Raw genomic sequence first — 13826 nt, 5'->3', positions numbered from 1 at the left:
GTCACCAAGAGAAGCCCATACTATGAACTTCCCTCCAAGGTGATGTTAATTCTCCTGTCCAATGCCATTTCCGCCCCTTCCAAAAGTTGTGAAAAATTATAAGCAATGTGTGATAGTTCTAGCTGTTCACTGAGGGAAAGGAAGAACAACCCTCCCCATGGGAGAGGAAAAAATCCTTTCTGTCCCTGTTAACCGGAGACCCCATAAAGTCTCAGCAGGAGCTGGACCCCAAGGGTGGGTGGATTGGGTGAATTTCACAAAGAAGGGGATCCAAGGAGGAGATCTGGGAAGGTGCTGCACCAGCACTTCTGCAGGTCAAGGCACCACCAGCCATGGATTCTTCCCCTTCCTTGCCAGGGCCAGCCCCTTAACCCCACAACCAGGTCTCTGCACACAATGGCAGCCAGAACTTTGTATAAAGAAAGATGTGTTTCCTAGGCCACCTCAAATAAGATTCATGGAACTCACAAAATATTTGATGATAATCACCAAAGAAGACAAATATGTAGAGGTTTGAACTTCCAGGACTCCTTCAGCTAATGCTGTTTGGGTCAATTTCAGAAAGTAGAAATGTTGTGTCTGTGTGGCGGAATACACATTCACATGTGCATGGCTGAGGGTCAGCACTCATGTGCAAATGGACTCCACAGGAAGGTTTCATATAGGGCAACACAAACCCTTCATCCAGCCGGGGTGGCACAATGCCCCTCTCGCTCCAGCCCCTCTCCTTCCTCCTCACCTCCCACCTGGAAGTCAGATCTGTCATGTTCAGTGACGCTGTTTGAGTGTTGCTGTTTTTGTTAAAGGTCAAGTTGTCCCCACAATTATAGTGCGAGTCGTTTCCGACTCTTAGGGTGACATCTTGCGACGTTTACAAGGCAGACTGTATACATGTGGTGGGATTGCCAGTTCCATCCCCGGCCTTTCTTTACCCCCCAGCATATGACGGGTACTCATTTTACTGACCAATGATGGATGGAAGGCTGAGTGGACCTCGACCCCTTTTACTGGAGATTCGACTTCCTCCTTCCGTTGGAATCGACCTCCGGCCATGAGCAGAGGTTCGACTGCATTACCGCCTCTTACTACTCTGCGCCACGGAGGATCTTGCTGTTTTTGTTATGTACGCGTATATACTATGGTGGTGACAGAGAGCTGTTCCATTTTTTTTAAAAAAAACTCTATCCAGTAAACAAGGTGTAATGCACAATGTTTGCTTTCTTTTTTGTGTAAACAGTTTGAACGTCTTAAATGTATTATTTTCATGATGATTTCTAATTAATGTGGGGGGAACAATGGTATTCTGACCTTTCCCCTCATATAGGAGTTTGTTGAGGATGGGCTTTAAGAGCAAGATGAGATGACTGTTTGTTAGAATTTGACCTGGGACTTCCTCATGAGCACAGCTTACAGTGCATCTGCTGCTACAGCCCTTCTCCTTCCCCTCCTTTCCGCTTGCCTTTTGACTGTCAGAAGACCTATCCTTGGTGAGTCTGGGAGTGTTGTTGTCTTTGTTGCATACGTATATGCACAAACTTATGTGGCTGGGATTTTTTTTTTAAAAAAGCAACTCTTTCCAATAAACATGTTCTTACTGTTCCCCCCATATGTAGTTAGGTTGGGCTTGATGCACAAGAGATGAGCATCCCAGAAGGTAGTATTGGCTGAGTTTTTCTTGGTCCCCTTGCCCCCCAAAAGCTTCTGGGGTGCCCCAGGGCACTATCTTGTCTCAGATGCTATTTCACATCTACATGAAGCTGGGAGCGATGAGGAGATCTGGAGAGAGATATGAGGAATGGTCCGTAGCTCAGCTGTTCTGCATGCAGAAGGTGTCACGTTCAACCCCTGGCATCTCCAGGTTGAGCTGGGAGAGACCCCTGCATGAATTCCTGGAGAGCTGATGGTGCTCAGTATGGCTGCACCAATGGGTCTGGCCCAGTAGAAAACATGTTTCTATCCTCCTAAGTCTGGCCACTATGAGACAATCACATAAGGCTAAAAAAAGAGAGAGGCAGCAATGGCCAAGGGGAACAACCCCAACAATTCCTACTTTTAAAAAAGAAAATTGCAACACCCTCGCTGCCCAAGGGTGGGTGGCCAGGACTCTGAACTTCTTAGAGGAGAAGTGAGTGGGGTGGCACAGTAACCCAAACAATAGCCCAGGTATGATTCTCCCTGCTGGTCCAAAAAGTTTCTCACCGGCTCCTCCTGATGGAAGAAACTTCTGCAGACTTCCTCCTCTAATCATGGGAGGGAAATTCACCCTGGTTGAAGGGACAGGGGTGGCATTTGCTTCCTAGCTTTGGATATGACAGCCGGTTTTAAGAGGGGGCATTAGCCTACTGGGATGGCATAACTCTTTCCCAATTATTGTTTTTCATTTCATACAAGTAAATTTCACAGTGTGCTCTCGTTTTACTTCCAAGAGGATACTTTTGGCAAAGAGCATGTGACAGAACAATCTGTGACATTCCTAGTTTCTTTATCACAAAGGTGAAATTGCACCGCATCTTAACCCCTGGACCTATTTGTCTGCACTTTGATATATTTCTTACCCTGGGGCACCTCCCGCATGGCCCCAGTTCTCAGTCTGACTGCCCAGAAACAAACTAAGGGAGGAAAAGTAATTTCTTCTTCTGGTTTCCCTTTCCAAATATTTAAGTCTATCCTTATGAGAAAAGCCCCGATATTTCTGAAATTTGGCAGACTTCACGACCTCAGTAGGGATGGCCATGCCTGCACTTTTCACCCACTCCTGAAGGAATTGATAGAAACTTTTCCTCTTTTTTTCAAAAAAATAAGTACACGAATAAATATTCCTTCCAAGAAAACCCTTGATCCTAGTTGAAATTTGTCATCATTAATTCACTCTGGTAATATACTTGAAATTTTATTTATTTATTTATTTTTTATTCATTATTAGATTTATGTCCCACCCGTCCTCCAAGTAGGAGCCCAAGGTGGCAAACAAAAGCACTAAAAACACTTTAAAACATCATAAAAACAGACTTTAAAATACATGAAAGCAGAACATCTTTAAAGTTGTCATGCTCACTCCACTCTGGTCATATGCCTGCAAGTTTTATCCGCTTATGTGAAAAGAAACAAAAGCTGCACCCATTCTTTAAGAACATAAGAACATAAGAAGAGCCTGCTGGATCAGGCCAGTGGCCCATCTAGTCCAGCATCCTGTTCTCACAGTGGCCAGCCAGGTGCCTGGGGAAAGCCCGCAAGCAGGACCCGAGTGCAAGAACACTCTCCCCTCCTGAGGCTTCCGGCAACTGGTTTTCAGAAGCATGCTGCCTCTGACTAGGGTGGCAGAGCACAGCCATCATGGCTAGTAGCCATTGATAGCCCTGTCCTCCATGAATTTGTCTAATCTTCTTTTAAAGCCATCCAAGCTGGTGGCCATTACTGCATCTTGTGGGAGCAAATTCCATAGTTTAACTATGCACTGAGTAAAGAAGTACTTCCTTTTGTCTGTCCTGAATCTTCCAACATTCAGCTTCTTTGAATGTCCACGAGTTCTAGTATTATGAGAGAGGGAGAAGAACTTTTCTCTATCCACTTTCTCAATGCCATGCATCATTTTATACACTTCTATCATGTCTCCTCTGACCCGCCTTTTCTCCAAACTCCAAAAGCCCCAAATGCTGCAACCTTTCCTTGTAAGGGAGTCGCTCCATCCCCTTGATCATTTAAAAAAGTGTCAGGCTGGATTTTCGTATCCTAAAGAGACTGATTCCTTGCAGTGGTTCTAACAGCAGGATGTGGCCCTGCCTTCAAGACAAGGCCCCTTCCCTGCTCTCAACATCATCTCCTCCTCTGAGGGGCCTCCAGAGAGGCACCCTCCAAGTTTGCCCTGCAACTATGGCTCTTCAATCCCTGAGGAAGCCACAGAGTCAGAGGAGCCCAGGCCGGCCCTGTCCTTGGGGAGAGTGTGGCAGTCGCCTCAGGTAGGGTTGCCATATTGCCTGGTTATCTGGGTTTTACCTGGATTCCAGCCACGCTACCCTGTGTCCACTTAACCCATTAGATGGCCCAGATTCCCAGCTTTCTTTTTTTTTTCAGAAAGCAAGTCTCTAGCCCTCATGGATCTAGAGACAGAAGGCAAAATATGGAGGCAGTTTTCTGCCCATTTTGTGAGAAATCAGACTATTCTGTCTTCCATTGTTCTTAGCCAATGAGTGGCACTAAAGCTGTCCTGCGAAAATCAAGAATTTTAGTCTGCCTGACTGCTGCATATGCAGAATCTAACAGTTTGGAAAATTGCACATGCTCATTTGATCAACACATGCAGCTCCACCCCTTCTCCAGGGACTTTCTGGCTGAATCAGCAAGGAGAAGCAGCCTTCGTCTCAATTGCCTCTGTGTCTCAGGGTATGTGTCCTAAGTGGGGAATGCAGTGGGAGTGCCTGCCTGCCATCATGGAGGATGGTGGAATAAAGGGGTTTGAATCCACCAAACGCTCACTCCTTTGAACAAATGCAAGATATAAAAGCAAACACCTCTGTGGAAAAGGCTCAGAGTTCAGTATTTGCATTTTTCAGCCCTGCCCCACACCCTGTTATTTGGGGCTTAAGTTGCGTTCGAGTCCAGCCTCATTCACCCTGCTGCCCAGCAGAGCGTTCAGCAATTCAGAAAAGGTTAACAAGTATTTATATATATCTATATCCTTCTTCAAAATGACTGGCAGATCAAAAAGGTCACCCTACTTAATTTCCTCCCCAGGGATGGATGGGTGTGTCTGTGCGTTCGAGTACATACACACGCACAGAATATATATATAAATATCTACATATTCAACACAGTGGGAGGTGTAAACTTTTCACCTCTTAAAATCTGTTGCGCTGTGTGTAGTTGTGTTGCTTAATTTCATTTAAAAGCAGCACCACAGCAGCAGAGAGGAACAGCAGATGTTGAAATGCGAGTGTGCCAGCGTGTGCGTGCGTTTGCCTAAGAAAACAGCCTTTTACCCTGCATCAGCATCACTGAGACTGGAGACTTAGTAAAATAAGAAAAGCTACTTTATTTATAGAAATACATAGTAGATAGAAAAGGAATCCCTAGTTCTAACTAACTATCTAAGTTGGAGGCGCAATGCCCAGGTGCGGGGGTTAGCTTCATGCTTGGAGAGAGCAGAGACAAAGGGATGTCTCCTCTCTCACGGACAGCCAGAGAAGAGTGGAATGGAAAGGGCGGAAGGTGGAGGGGCAGGTAAGCTTCCCTAAAGGCGTCACAGTCTAGCGACAGAAGGAAGTCAGTCAGAGCATCACAGGTAAAGGTAAACAAGCCTATCTTCCTTCTGGAGGACCCTAACTCTATCTTCCTTCTGGAGCACAAACAAAAGAACAAAACAGGAGTTGCTCTTGCCCCACTTCCAACACCCCTTCTCAACGAGTGTTTGGTTCAGCCCATGAGATTCATCTTGTCTCGCAGCTTGCAATGTCTGACTTTGCCCAACGCCTTCGTGAGAGCGTCTGCAGTCATGTCTTCTGTTGGACAATACTCCATCTTGAGTAGTCCTTTGCGGTAGGTGAGTGCTTCATGTCTATGTACTTGGTGCGTGAACTCACCCCTTCTGACTCCAAGAGTCTGTTGCATCCTTGCTTGCTTCCCAGTCCCTTTTGGTTGGCGAGCTGGTTCTTCAGCACAGGTATCCCACAGCTACCACCACATCTGGCTTGGTAACAGTACTCATATGCAGGCTTTTCTTTAGCATTTGGCTTCTTCTTGAATTTCCTCTTGTAGCCTGCAGCTTTCCTTCCTTGAGGAAGCTTGGTTGGTGTCAAAGTTTTACTTTGGTGTAGAGATTCCAGCTCTTCCTTGGCTGGCTGCCTCCACCTCTCAGCTTCACCTTTGGGTAAGGCATCAATCTCTTTCCAAGTCTCTGGTTCTGGAAGTTCATCTCTCACAAGGTAAGCGAGTCTCTCAGGTGGTGCACCTCTGTTGGTGCGCTCAGAGTGTCTGGGTGCTGGTGCTGTGGCTGCCCCTTCTGGCTCTGTTGCCTGTTGTGGCTCAGTTGCCCCTTCTGGCTCAGACTCCTCACCTTCCTCTGCAGGTATATTGTTATACCTTCTGTGGTGGAAGAATAACTCAGCTTCTTCTTCCTTTTCGCTGTCATCCGTTTGGTGTGACGCCCCTTCTGGTCGGTGTGCGCACTTTCCTTCATCAAAGTGGACAGCTCTGCATACTTCAACTTTGCCAGTTTGGGGATCTATTACTCTGTATCCCTTTTTCACTGGAGAATATCCAATAAAAATCACTTCCCTGGCAGTGTTGTCAAGTTTGGATCTCTTTTCCTTTGGGATGTGCACAAAGGCCTTGCACCCAAATACACAAGGTGTGACATACTTGGTATCCTGTCATGCCACAGCTCAAATGGTTTTTTGTTGGTTGCAGATGCAGGAAGTCGGTTCTGCAGGTAAATGGCAGTAACTGCAGCTTCTCCCCAGTACTCCTTTGGTAACTGTGCATCATCCAACAGGGAACGAATCATTTGTTCAAGGGTCCTGTTCATTCTCTCCGAGACCCCGTTCTGCTCTGGGTTGTACGCGACTGTAGTCTGGTGCTCTATGCCTTCCTCGCAGAGAAAGTCTTGCATAGCTCTAGACACATACTCCCCTCCATTGTCAGATCTTATGATCTGTGGCTTTCTGCCAAATTTGTGGGACACAATCCTAATATAGTCCTTCAGTTTTTGAAGTACTTGACTTTTCTCCCTTATCAGATACATGGTAGTGTACCTGGAGTAGTCATCTATAAAGGTCAGCATGTATAAATTTCCACCTTGGGAGGGCACTTTCATTGGCCCACAAAGATCTGTGTGAATTAACTCTAGAGGCCTTTTGGTTTTCCTCTCACTTTTCTTTGGAAATTTTGGCTTCACACTTTTAGTTTTAATACAGGACTCGCAAGTCTGTGTACAATTGCACTGTCTCATTTTAATGCCTCTTGCCAAATTCTCTTTTTCAAGAGCAGCAACTCTTGTGAAGCTGGCATGACCCATCCTTCTATGCCAAGGATGAACCCATTGAGAATCACTGGTTTCCTTGACCACATTTGCATGCATAGGTTCCAAGCAATCAAGAACTGAAAGTCCATTTTCCACCTTTGCAGTGCAACCTATTACTTCTTTACTTAGAACATGACAAAATTCTCCACTAATATGAAATTGTCCTCCAAATTGTAATATCCTGGTAACACTGATTAGATTGTCTCTAAAGTTTGGAAGATATAAACAGCTTTTAAATTCCACCAATTTCTGTCCATCTGGCACTTTACACAATAACTGGACATTTCCTCTTCCTTCAGAGAAAATTTCCTCTCCAGACGCTGTCAATATCTTTTGCTTGTGACTATCGAAACTTATAAACAGACTTCTATCATTTATTACATGTGAGGTCGATCCTGAGTCAATTAAAAATCTGCCTTTAGGATCATCCCTTCCTTCAGGAGGCACATAGAAGCTACATTCTTCTGCCTTTCTCTGCCTTTGTTTAAAAGTTTGCCTGGAGGCATCTCTCACTTCGGCTGGCCTGTGTTTAAAGTCAGCCTTTGCTCTCGTCTGCCCTCTATTGCAATCCCTTTGGAAATGATTTGGAGAGCCACACTTGAAGCACAGATCCTGTCTGTCTTGACTCTTTTGTGGATTGGGGCAGAGATGAATTCTTTTGTCCCTTTCATGTCTGCTTCTAGCAAGGTTTGCTTGCTCAGAGACAGCCTGCATTTCCTTCTTTTCCCTCAAGTCCTGATCCTTTAAATACGACATGATCTGATTCAGGCTTTGTTCAGAACTCTCTAGTACACAGCAAATTAATTTATGATCCTGATTAAGAGGGCTTAAAAGCAATCCTTTCTTTAATTCTTCATCAAGTACTCTGCCACATCTTTCCAATCTTGCTAAAAGTTCTGAAAACTTTTCTATGTATTTACTCAGGCTTCCTCTTTCATTAGTTTCTTTCAGAGAAAACAACTCTTTGTACACATATAAAATATGGCTCTTTGTTTTCTTGGTACAGACTCCCTGCAGCTTCTCATAAAATTCTTTAACACTTCTGCAGCCTGTACAGGCATTCAAAGCTTGGTCTGATAGAGCAGAAATAAGAAGAGCTTTTACTTTTGCGTGCTTACGTGTCCATGCAGCCCTTGCGTTTGCATCCTCAGCCGAGGGTTTTCTCTCAGTCAGGATTCCTTCCAGCCCTTCTCCTTCCAGGAGCGCTTTGAACCTTAAATCCCATAGTTCGAAGTTATCCTTTTCAAGCCTTGGAACACGTTACTTCAGCCATCTTTTCTATCTCTGTTCCGCTTTTCTTTCTAACTCAAAGTCTCCCTTCTAAATTACACACAAGCACTTTTCGCTTCAGCTGCTACTTGCATTCAACTTAGTTTGCTGGGCCCATAACCCTTGTTGCGCTGTGTGTAGTTGTGTGGCTTAATTTCGTTTAAAAGCAGCACCACAGCAGCAGAGAGGAACAGCAGATGTTGAAATGCGAGTGTGCCAGCGTGTGTGTGCGTTTGCCTAAGAAAGCAGCCTTTTACCCTGCATCAGCAACACTGAGACTGGAGACTTAGTAAAATAAGAAAAGCTACTTTATTTATAGAAATACATAGTAGATAGAAAAGGCATCCCTAGTTCTAACTAACTAGCTAAGTTGGAGGCGCAATGCCCAGGTGCGGGGGTTAGCCTCATGCTTGGAGAGAGAGAGACAAAGGGATGTCTCATCTCTCCCAGACAGCCAGAGAAGAGTGGAATGGAAAGGGCGGAAGGAGGAGGGGCAGGTAAGCTTCCCTAAAGGCGTCACAGTCTAGCGACAGAAGGAAGTCAGTCAGAGCATCACAGGTAAAGGTAAACAAGCCTATTTTCCTTCTGGAGGACCCTAGCTCTATCTTCCTTCTGGAGCACAAACAAAAGAACAAAACAGGAGTTGCTCTTGCCCCACTTCCAACAAAATCAACAGGTATGGCTCCCCCTCCCCCTTAAGACCAATAGGAATAGAACAGCTGCCCTGTCTAATGCTAGGATAACTTGCCAGGTCTCTAAAATTCACTGCATTTTTTATTTTATTTTTTAAAAAAGGGGTTCCAGCAGTCAAGTCTGCAACAGGTTCCAGCTTTTATCATAGAAGGCTGCATTTCCCCTCTTCCTGATCTGATATGTGAGAAACAATGTACTAAAGACACTTCTTACATGCTCACACTACTCTCTTTAGGTAAGATGATTGATTGAACTGATAATATTCAAATCTTTATTTCCATCTGTGTTACAAGTTGTAGCAGTGTATTCATTTCACATTTCCTGGTTATCGGTACGGACAATCTCTCGGTCACACTATTGTTTTTAATTGATGCTTTGCTGGCTTCTTGTTTTACGCTGGATTTTTATACTGCTGCATTGACTTGTTTTATGTTTGTTTCTGTTTTGTGCTTTATTATGTTTTTATATTGATTGTGTGTTTTTATTGTTCTTATTATGTTTGTAACCTGCCATGAGGTCTGTTTTTAACTGTGGAAGGGCAGGATAGAAATCCTCTTAATAAATATATATTCCATACTGTTGGAAACTAGAGTCTAGGCATTTAAGACTGAAAATGTAAGGTGTTTTTTTTTTAAAAAAAGATTCCTCACCTCTCAGTTTTTGGTGGTAGTTATTAGGCACAAAAACAAAAAAAACTGACCAATGCAACCATTAATATGCTTAATTTGCATAATTAGCAAATAATTTGCATAATATGCACATTAGCCTGCCAGGATTTGTGGAACTGGAATATGGCAACCGTAGCCTCAGGTGCTGAGGGGCTTGGCGGGAATCCATCTCTGGAAAGAGTCAGCGTCTCTCCTGTGGAAAGGCCCCTCCTTGCCTGTGCCTGGGGGAGGGCAGGCATTGGCATGGAAAGAAGAACTCAGCACTGGGCTGGGGTGGTGGTCGCCCAAGGAGCTGGAGCAGGCAGAGGTAATCCAGGTGGTCCCACATCATAAACTCCCTCCTTTGCCCATGAGGTTCCCAAAGGGCATATAGCGGCCCCTGGGCAAAAAGGCCTCCCCATAGCTGTGGAGGGAGTGGCCCTTTTGGCTTCTCTTTCTCCAAGTCTCAGGGGGAAAGTGGCCGCTTCTGCCTGTCTCATGCTTGGCTTGGGTTTCAAACTCAGCCGTGGGCCCTGGGCCAAAATCTCTGCAGGCAAAAAGCATCTGGACTTTGTTTTGGGGAAGTCTTCTTCAAGCAAACAGAGAGAGAGAGACGTGGAGCTGCAGGTTGGCAGCCTGTGGGCCTTGCCGACATTACAAACTGCTTCTCCTCTCCCCACAAAAAAGGAACAGGGGATTTAGGGGACCCTTCTCGCAGGGGGGTGTCCTTTAGTCAGTATAAACCATGCCTCACTAGTAAGAAGCAAACTCTAGACTTCCACTCTGCACATGCTCAGGCCAATGTCAGAGCCTAGAAGGGTGGAGAGTTGGAGAGGGAAACAGGAAGCCATTTGCAGTGCAGTAGCGTGTACATGTGTGTGGGGGTCAGTCTTGAAGCTCAGCTGCTCTTCATGACAAGCCCCATGGCAACACCCCCTCTGAGACTATGCAACAAAAAGGAACGTTTGACCACCATTGCCTTAATACCAAGCCAGCTTTTCTCTCAACCCCCTCTTTGCTTAATATCCAGCCTGATGAAGAGCTCTGGTGGACTCAAAAGCTTGCACACTATTTTGGACAGTTTACCAGGTCATCATAAAGATTTTTTTTCCAAAATAGAAGTAGTTTAACCCTAGGCCTATGCATCCTAAGGGAACCTTCCTCTATGGTGAGTTTCTCTGGGCTCCTGCTGGGAGGAAAGGCGGGATATAAATCAAATAATAAAAATAAATAAATAAAAATCTTCTTGATTTGCCCTGCAGAGGGCTGGCAAATAGTGCCCCAGGAGACGTGACCACATCCTCCCTGCCGTGAAGCAAGTGGCGCACTTTGTTCATGCTCCAAGGCACCGTTGCTGTTGCTCCTCTCATTGCGGGGTAGATTTGGCCTTGCTGAAAACACAGTACAAAGAAATGGTGTCGATTATTCTGCAACTTTTTCCTTCTGCTGACTAGATGAGACATGGCAGATCTACCCAGAAGCAGAGTCTGGAAGTAACTCGATAGAAATAATGAGTTACTTGTAATTCATTACTATTTTAAGTAACGAGTGGGTAATTCTATTATATTTGGCAAGTAATAGAACAACTAGTAATTTCCCTACTTTTTAGCTGCGACTTTAACGTTTCCACGTTAGGTTGGACATTACTTGGGGGTGGGAACAAGAGGAAGTCTTCAGCTCCTGGCTGTGACTGGTGGACACAAGACATGTGCTTCACACAGGAATTCTGTGCAGACTCTCTCTTCCCTCGTGATCTGTGTTAGGAGGCACGAGGGAAGAGATGAATAGGCAGGGGATCGTGGAGCGTGAGCATCTGAGAGAGAAAAAATGGACGCTGAAGGAAAAAGCCAGGGCAAGGACAACGGAGAAAGCACAGCAGAATGGCGAAGAGCTGTGGAGGTGAGTGACGATGATTGGTGTGCGTGTGTGCTCTCTCGCGCATCCTGCTGTCCTCCTCGTGTGCCCTGCTGCTCCCCCACTGCTTGTGCCCCCTGCCATTCCCACAGTGTGTTCTGCTGGCCCCCGCTGCCCCAACCCCTCCTCTCATTCCACTGCCTCTTGTTCCACCACCACTGCACCTCCTGCTGCCCCACCACCAACCTGCCTCACCTTGCCTCTCGTTCCGCCTCCACCGCCACATACCTCCTGCCGCCTCACCCCACCTTGCCTCGCCTCACCTCTTGTTTCCTGGCCACCACTGCCACTGCCACACCTTCTGCCACCCCCCACCCTGCCTCACCTCACCTCTCATTCTGCTGCCACACACCTCCTGCCACCTCACCCCGCCTCACCTCACCTCTTGTTTCCCTGCCAACCCTGCCACTGCTGCACCTCCTGCTGCCCCCCCTTCCTCACCTCACCTCACCTCTCGTTCTGCCACCACATTTCCTTAGCTTAACCTACTGTATCCTCCCCCCCTGCCACCCCCGAACCTGCCTCACCTTGCCTCACCTTGCCTCTCATTCTGCCACCGCACACCTCCTGCCACCTCACCCCGCCTCACCTTGCCTTGCCTCACCTCTTGTTTTCCCGCCACCACCACCGCACCTCCTGCCACCCCCTCACCTCGCCTCACCTCGCCTCTCGTTCCGCCGCCACATTTCCTTAGCTTAACCTACTGTATCCTCCCCCCCCTCCCAGATTTGGACTCTGAAGAACCTAGAAATCCCTCCCCTCTCTCACACACTGTCTCTCTCACACACAGTCTTTCTGCTCGCTCTCTCTCTCTTTTCTCTTTCTCAGCCACACACACACACACACACACTGTCTCTCTCTTACACATACTCTCACTCAGTCTCTCACACAGTCTGTCTGTGCTCTCTCTAACACACTCACACACACACACACATACACACACATTGTGTCCGTCTTACAGTCTCTCTCTCACACACACAGACTCACACACTGTCTCTTTCACACACACCGTGTCTCTCACTCACTCAGTCTCACTCACACACACCTCATCCATCTTTAGCTACAGCACAGGCAACAAGTTCTCAGCAGCATTATTAACAGCCGTTTGTTTTGCACTAGCCACTGCCCCCCAAGCCTCTTCTCAGATCGGGAAGCAATTAACAATATTAAAGGCTTTATTAATGCTACTAGAAGCCCACAAGGCAGTGGCATCACTAGGGGGGTGCGGGGGTGCAGACCGCACCAGGTGACACCACCAGAGGGGGGTGATTCTCAGCTTTAATTTTTTTAAAAAATTAAGTTTCTAGGTGGTCCGGTTCTCGAGATATACATAAAAACGTCAGCCCCCCATTAAATCTTTTTTTAAACTACTGTATAGCACTTCGTAGCTTTAACCCCGCCCATTCAGGATTGCAGCCAATCAGTGAAGTGCTTGGTTGACCTGTGGCAGTGTCTAGAAAACCTTATTGCAAGGCCAGAAAATGGTGGTCCCCTCCCCCGTTTATCTGAAAATCTCATACATTGGGTAACTATATACAGGACGGTGTAAAAGCCGGAACGCAACAGGCCAGAAGGGGCCCTTTATAAAAGAAATTGATGCCAAAAACAATGGAATGTGTTAGAGACACTTGAGAACAACATTTAGGAACAAAAACCATTGCGATAGACTTTTTATTAACCCTTTAACAACCAAAATGCCCTCCGGAATGGAATGAAACAGCCTGGAACGGTGATTTCCCAGTGAGCCAGACCTCCGAAATTCAGCAGTCCCACATGACTACATGGGATTCATGCAATAAGACACAAAACTCCCACAAAAACCACGTTCCGATACCCATTCCGGGTTATAATACGCTTTTAGATAAAACAGCCCCGAACGGCAACTTCCCAGCGAGCCAGACCTCCCAAATTCACCAGTCCCACATGACTACATGGGATGCATGCAATAAGACACAAAACTCCCACAAAAACCACATTCCGATACCCGTTCCGGGTTAGAATACGCTTTTACGTAAAACATCCCGGAACGGCGACTTCCCAATCAGCCAGACCTCCCAAATTCACCAGTCCCACATGACTCCATGGGATTCATGCAATAAGACACAAAACATCCACGAAAACTGGAACGGGTATCGGAATGTGGTTTTTGTGGAAGCGTTGTGTCTTATTGCATGAATGGTTCTCCATTGTTTTCATCCTGAGGGGAGGATAGGCTGAGAGATGGTGAGTAGCACATTTAAGGTCTCTTCACCTCCCCCCTTTTTTATTTGTATTTATTTTATATTTCT

Source organism: Rhineura floridana, unplaced genomic scaffold, assembly GCF_030035675.1.
Source record: "Rhineura floridana isolate rRhiFlo1 unplaced genomic scaffold, rRhiFlo1.hap2 scaffold_26, whole genome shotgun sequence".
In the NCBI taxonomy this organism is placed as follows: domain Eukaryota; kingdom Metazoa; phylum Chordata; class Lepidosauria; order Squamata; family Rhineuridae; genus Rhineura; species Rhineura floridana.
Note: the sequence above shows the minus strand (reverse complement) of the source record.